Consider the following 7,917-nt stretch of genomic DNA (forward strand, 5'->3'; position numbering starts at 1 on the left):
GAAAGCTTGTATTTATTTAAGCAATCCACTCAAATGCAAATTTCTTGTATTTAGGGATCTCTCGCGGTATTATCAGTAGACTGTAATGCATGTGTGAGTGTGTGCGCGTCCACGTTTTTTAATTTAATTCTTTGTCTGTCAGACTGGTCTTTCTTTCTGAGGTTTCGGCCTTGTTTCCCTGACTTACACTTCGAAATTTTGTTTGGTTAATAAATTTTAAAATCATAAAGTTAACCCATCGACTTAATGTGCACAGTAATGCTCCCTCCTTTCCACTATACGATTCAATATTAAACCAATTATTTAATTATATGAATTAATGAATTTAATTTATCATCTCATATGTAAAATGGCATTTTAAAATAGCGTTATATTTCTAAATAATCAGTCTTAACTTTTATTAAATTCTAAAAACTATTATTTGATTAGCGCGTGTATAATCTTTGTATAAATATCATTTTTATGCCTTTGCGAAAAAAAAAAATAATAATATACAACAAGAACCCTTAAATTGCAACAATTAAATTGAACTACAAAATTTCTACAATGCAAAAAGCAGTACGTCTGTTGCTAACTGACCTGTATTCTGTGAATACAATGATGATACACGCGAGCGCGTGAAAATATGGAAATTATCTATGTCTCGCGGTTCTTACGTCATCACAATCAGAAGAGAGGGTTTACTGTTAACTAAATATAGAACTTTGGATGAAATGCAAGTGGTTATTCATTTTATACATTTAAGCCGTAAAAACAGAAAAATTGTTGTCGTTATTTTTTGAAGAGGTTTCGGTACTTTTTTTAGGAGAACAGTTCACTAGACTGTTGTAGTGTCACAGTTAACGACTGCACAAAATAAACCTGAATATTATTTGAAAAAATTGTCCGCCATAGTAGTTCGGTTGTAATCTGATGAATATTTATGAAAATATTTTAGGTCCGCGCGTGAACCTGAAGTTATGTTTTAAAGCAATAAAATAGGTAAGTTATATTTAAAATGTTTATATTGTATAATTTTAAGCTACAGTATATTGTTCAAACGCAAATATTTTAATTATAATTAGTACAACATTTTAATTAATTAATACAAATTTATACAAAATTAATATAAATCCTAATACAAAACTCAAAAAATATCGCTTCGCTTTCAGCGTACACTACGACTGCAACATCAGTTTAAAAATTCAGACTTTGAAAAGGCCTTTTTTAAAAATAAAAAAAAAATGTAATCGCTCTGACATGTAATCATGATATGATTACATGACATGACATGGAAAATACTTTTTCCATGTCATGTTTAATGCAGTTAATTTTAACTTGCACAACTTCTATAACCTTTCTTAATGTGTAGAAGCGTGGTTGATTTCGGAAACCTAATCTCTTTGTCTGTATAATAAAGTTGGTAAAATGTACTATAAAATTCAGCCCCATCTATTGGTCAAGCAGCTAACTACCATGAATTTTTAAACCTTTGACTGTTTTTTCTATCTCGATGATTCTGGCAAGATCTTGCTATAATGAAATGACCAGGAAAAAAATGAGAAAACTATCTATGAGTGAGTAGTTTAACAACGGTAAGTATTCATTTTAAAGCATATGAACAATGATCGGAAGTTGTGTCAGGCGATGAAGTGTAGGCCTCCTGTTTTCGACCAATGGAGTTTTTATGGACATGACATCACAGCTGGTGAAGACTGACCAGATGTTAAAATTGTTACCCCCCATTTTTGTGTTCAAATTAAAAAAAATAAAATATTCTTTTTTTTTTTAAATTTCAAGGTAATAAACCATTTCACCGTATTGTAACTCATGAGAGTTCCATCTTTGCTTATCCAAACCTACTGAGAATCGAATTGTGCTTTTATTATGTACAAATTAATGTTTTTAGGATATGAGGACATCAAAAATTCTCACGATGGAAACGCCGGGTATCGATCCCGGTACCTCTCGCATGCGAAGCGAGCGCTCTACCATCTGAGCTACGCCCCCTTCTTACGTGTGATGTTTTTAGTTCTGTAGTGATGGACTTGCTAGAAACATACTATTCTCATCTTGGATTCTAGAGATGGATATACCATTCTTGAATCTTACTTTTGAAATACATCAAAATACTTGAATTGCCTTTTGAGCACTTTGACTAAGGAATTCGGGGAATAACTATATTTCAAACTTTAGGAACTTTTTAACGTGATAAATGAATAGTATTGTGCAGTGCGCTACCAGTCTCTATAAGAATATTAATTCCTCTTTCCCCGGTATTGGCAAAATTAATGCGCTCTTAATATATCGTATTCTTTTCTTAATTTAAAAATTTATTTATAATATCATGAAAAAAGTTATAATATATTAAAAACTTTTAATTATTTGAGAGTTTGCCTTAGATTTAAGAAAATATCTTGAGTTTAACAAAACACCTTTATAAATATCATGACAATTAAGTATAAATAAAAGATAATCGATATTGTTAATGAAGGAATTTGAGGAATCGACCGTGAGATGTGGTGATTAATTAATACCCTTGGAGGGTAATGGATGGCAATGCTGTAGCCAATGAAGTTCTAACTGAGGCTCGGCTATTGCTGTTACTTACCTTCCTGCCATGATCAGAGCTTTAATAGCTCAATGACACCTTATCCTTACACTATCCTCTATAGATATAGATAACGGGGAAGATGAAAAGCATTCTTGCTTCGCCCCTTTAAGCCAGTCCTTATAAGGACTGTTAATGAGGTTTGATTTGGTTTTACTTAAGGTTAACTGCTTGTTTGGTCTCATTGTAGTCTAATATTTTATTTAATTCCCATTTTGCAGAGTGTAAATATTTTCACAGATTTTTTTTCCATTTAAATCAAATTTAAAAATTCAAAGCAATTTAAGAACTGCAAAATCCAAAGATAATGTGTTACATTTAGTTATATTGACTTCTGTAATTAAATTAATTTTTTGAAGTTACAAAAATAGAAATATATTTATCTGGAGATATCTCAAAGAGTAAATATTATTTATTTAATTGCTTGTTCATATATTTATTATTTGTTTGTGATCTAATATGAAAAGGAGTAATATGGAAAGTTCCAACAAATGTGACGTCATCTAAGGAGTATTCTCCATTACTTAACAATTTGTCCTCGTATTATTTTTGTGTGGTGGGGAGGCGTTTGTAAAGTGATTAAGTGCATTTTAGCATCGCACTGTTTTATTTTTATTTTTATTATTCTGTGTCGATTATTTATCTCTTCATAATCAGCTTTTACTAATCGGTGTTTCTACGTGAGAGCAGCAAATAATGAAATTTCTGCGCAGTTAATTAGCCAGATAGATTAAATTTATTACTTTTTTATTCCTTTGGTTTGTATTTTGTGATATTAAAGCATTGGCTCATGTTAATTATACCAAATCTACCTTTTAGAGCTAACACGTATCAAACAGAGATGATTCGACGTCAACTATTTTTACGTGGCTTGGTTTCCGATATTTTTGTTTGAATTCGGAAAAAGGTAATGATGATCCACTAGTTCGTTTGTTGTGATGACTGCCGTAAGGCAATTTGGTGTGCTCGTATTATGTGATCGATGCAACATAACGTGACTGCATTTCTGATTATTCTTCTTCTGCCTATGACCGTACAGAAGAGGTCAGGTGATGTAATAAGTAAATCGTCCAGGTACAGGGCTAGAATGTTGTGATTCATATTTCATAATATTTATCTGCCATTGCTTTAAAGCATTTATCTAACTAATTTTATTCTTTTAATAATCTCTCTTTCTCTGTACAATAATGAATTACATTTGTTAGTATGATTGACCAAGACGAATATAGCATTATGTTTCCATGGCAACAGTGAGTTCTGCTTGCGTATACCGGATGGAAGATGACTTAACATACAATATTCAATGAATGTTACGAAACAGGCCAATATTTCAGTGCACCGCGCGCCTTCCTGTTTTATTACGAGGGTGGGCTGAAAAGTTCGAATTTCATCAAAACCTCTGACATGTCTTCTTATATATCGTAAAAGAAAAAGAACAAATTATTACAATTTGATGAAACATTTGGGGTTAAAGGATTTAAGATACGTTCTTTCTTGTGGTTACATCAGTTGCTTTACTATCGTTTTTGTTCTAGGTGTTTATCAGAACTTTCCAGCTCCCCCCTCCCCTCTCGTACATTGTAATTAGGTCATCTGTAAGTAGACATCAATGTTTTGTTCGTATTAAAATATTCTCTTCCTGTCTTTTCTTGTCTATTAAGATATTATTCAGTAGATGTTTTGTTTGCTTGTTCGTAAAGTTGTCTAATGTACTAGAAATACAAGTTCATAATATACTAATTCTCTTGTGCTCACCTAATTGCTTGCACCGTCTTTACTACGAGTTGCCTCGACATGCACCAAGTTCAGGTCTGCTCTGAGAACAGATTGGGTACCCCTGTAGGCGAGAAGAATCTCAAACATCTCTCTGCTTCTCAGGATTCTTTTATCTCTCACTCCCACATTTACCCCTTTTCCGTTCGGTGGCAGAAGTCAGATATATCCGAAACTAGAAAACCGTTTTGGGTTTTTATAGGCATCGTCAGTAACTAAATTTAATTGTAATATAATGAAATAACTCCATTCTTAAAAACAGAGTTTTATCCCGTGCATAGTGTAGCGATGCCAAGCATAAAGTTTTTGTAGCTCCAGATGTTTTAAGATCTTTACAAGAACTGAACGAAATATTCAATCACTCGAAATGCAATTCTGACTGATTATTTAAATTTACACATATGGCGCTAATATTTCTATGACTAGGTTCCAGATATTTTTCGCGTGATAAACCAACAGATGGCGCTAATTACAATTTTTTTTTATTGTATTGCTTGTACAGATAAAACGTTAAATACACATTTATTCTCTTAAGATCAACTATACTGTGCTTATCATTCTTCAATATAAGTGCGAATACGAACGCTAGATAAGCTTGTTAATAACTTTGCCGTTCAAGTGTGTATTTTGAATTACTTTCTGTCAACAGAGGGAGCGCTCTTAGAATATACAGTTAATTGGTTGAATTTTTGTATTTTGTATTCAATTTTCGGCATATAAATATTTATAATCTCATGTCATAATAAACATTTGGGATAGAATGTGTGGGAAAAGGAATGCAAAAACGCAAACTTACAAAAATCCCATATATATGAACTATTCATAACTTTATTCGAACCATTACCATTAGCGAATTAAGTGTTTACTAAATAATAAACAGAGTATACCCAGCTGTAATCTCTAAAGGCGTCATTTTGCCGTTCTACTATAATTGTTCATCTCTTTGTAACGTTTCATAATTTATCTTTTGACACATTTACACACGCGATTAATAATGTATGATTTGCAATAAAGAAGCAAATTTTGGTCTCTCAGCAAGAGTGTTATGGAATATCACTTTTAAACAATATAAAATATTCACGAGTCACTAGAATAACAGCTTCGTGAGTGCGCGCCGCGTGACTTGCAGTCGCAAAGAGGAGCTGAAATCGATTCAATAATAACAAAGTAATTCTATCTGGTAGACTGACTGTTCTGCTTTTCTTTAAACAACCTCAGTGGCTTTCTTTACTTTTTTTTTGCATTTAAATGTCATTTCTTTTCTGCCAGCCAATTTCTAGTCTTAAAATACGATAACGAGAAAAAAAATTGATTTGTATGTAATCTAATAAAATGAACAAATGGCTACCGCTCGTTTTTAACTATAACGTGCTGCTTCAATTTATAACTTTTGCCGTGCACGTGGGTCAATTTTAAGGAATAATTTTTCTTCCGTTACTTTTTCCGTGTCACACACACACACACACACACACACATACCTTTTAGGTTATCATTCCTTTAGAAAGAGGGGAGAGCAACCAAAGGAGACAAAAAGAAACAAAACTAATGCTGGCTTGTTTATGGATGAAAAAAAGTCTTTTTTTGTTTTCGAGGAAGTAAATATTTTTCCAAAAGAAAATGGGATAGAATTTTTTTCTAGCGAAGAAAATGGGAGAAAATAGGTAAAATTCCAATTTTCAACCCCGTTTTTTCTTCACAATTCCCTGCTCTTAAGAAGAGAAGTTGTTCAACGAAGTTGGAAGACTAAAATGGCAGTGAAGTTATCACAGCCATAGTTAAGACCTTTGGTAGGATAAATTGAAATGGCTTGAAATATTTACAGCTTTGGTCTTCTTCTTATACAAAACATTCGTAAACAAAGAATCATCCTTCAGTCCGGAACCCTTTGATGTGTCCGCTGTTTCATTGCAGACATTACAAGTGCACACGTGCGGTTACCAAGACGACGTTATTGTTGTTTTTCCATCCCCCCCTCCTTGCTATTGGAGCTGTTTCAATAAATTGCTGAAAAACCCATCAGGCAATGATTTAAGGGTCAGAGGTCTCTGGCCAGTCTCTTTTTTTTCGGCGGCTTCTCTTGTGTCAGTTAAAAAGCGAACGGTCACCAATGTGTGCCGAGGGAAGCAACACAATTGCGTTAATAAAGATCATTAGGAAGGTAAGAATTCAGCTTAGGAAGAAACCAACTATCAACACATGCAATGCAACTTTTCATTTAAGTAAGCAATTTACAGTTTAGTAAATAATTTCATTTTTTGATTTGCTGTACCATTTCTATTGCTTAGATGTTAGTACATTTAATAATCGTTTTATAAAATTTAGCATCGCTAAATTCGCTTTACCAGTCCTTAATGGATTGCTAAACAGACAGGATATGTATTAAAGTTTCCTAATAGTTAGAACTGGTCCTTACGTTTGTTCCGAAACCAACATTAGTAACTATATGGCATTTGATATAATTGTCTCAAATGCGATAAACAGAATGATTACAATCGACGCAAGATTCCTTAAAGTTAGATGACTTTTATAATTCGATGTGACATTCATTTATTGAAGATAAATATTATTTTTGGTCACCAAAGCAGAGCTGAAATGCAAAAACTAAAATACGGATATTCCGGGTTATTATTGTTATTATTGTAAATATACAAAGTCGATATGCGCATGACACTTGAACACCTGATTTGGAGAGAGAGAGAGAGAGAGAGAGAGAGAGAGAGATGGTAATGAAGAAGACGATTTCCGAGCTAGTTTGAAGTTAGTCTATTTTTTTATGTTGCTCCCACCCACGAAAGGTTATTTGTACACCTAAGGAAGTTTTCTATTTTTTTCATCAAATCAATTATATTCCTTTTTTTAAATCTATTTTTACATATCTCCGAAACCCTGCTTTAGAGCCCAATGGTGGAACTTTTTCAAGCCACTTCAGGTCTCCAATAAGCTAGACGGCTGTCTCCCACCAGGCGATGAAATTCATCTCCCACCTAAAGACAATCACACACATCCATACTCACGGAGGGATTCGAACTGTTGGTTGAAGAGCGAGTATGCTAACCACACGCCTACCTTACCGGGCTGGCAATTTATTTATTGTATAGATTGCATTGTATATACATTGAATTGTACTTGAGGATGAAGAACTTGAATGTGATTACAGCCCAAGACAGGAGGATGTGGAGGAGACTCACCACAAACAGCGACCCTACTTAAGTGGGACAAGCTGCAAAAGAAGAAGAAGAAGATTGTATTGTATTACAATTATACACAATTACATACAATTATATATGCAATCTATACAAATTTCACGGATTTTTCTTGCCAAGAATTAGTGCTATTTTTGTTTAATGTTCCTTGAAGTTATGGTATGGAAATTCTTTCCACGTCAGATTGAAATCAGGACTGAGGGATGATAACTGTTGACAATTATCTGGATGATAGTTTTATTATAATCATTAGTTGCCAGTGTGATTTTTGTTTGATTTAATTCCTCTCAAAGAAGGGAACCAGACAGAAGAGATTGTACAAGATTTTTTTGATAATATCTGTCTTTTATG

General features: G+C 33.2%; 1 non-coding gene across 1 annotated transcript; it reads right to left on the bottom strand.

Moving 5' to 3' along the window:
- Positions 1-1,916: 1,916 nt before the first annotated feature.
- TRNAA-CGC (transfer RNA alanine (anticodon CGC)) lies at positions 1,917-1,989 on the bottom strand. Its single transcript has one exon. It is a non-coding gene; the product is annotated as a tRNA-Ala (tRNA).
- Between the last annotated feature and the right edge of the window lie 5,928 nt (positions 1,990-7,917).

This window comes from Typopeltis vanoorti, chromosome 9 (genome assembly GCF_054136105.1).
Source record: "Typopeltis vanoorti isolate ZY-2024b chromosome 9, IOZ_Tvanoo_1.0, whole genome shotgun sequence".
Lineage (NCBI taxonomy): Eukaryota > Metazoa > Arthropoda > Arachnida > Uropygi > Thelyphonidae > Typopeltis > Typopeltis vanoorti.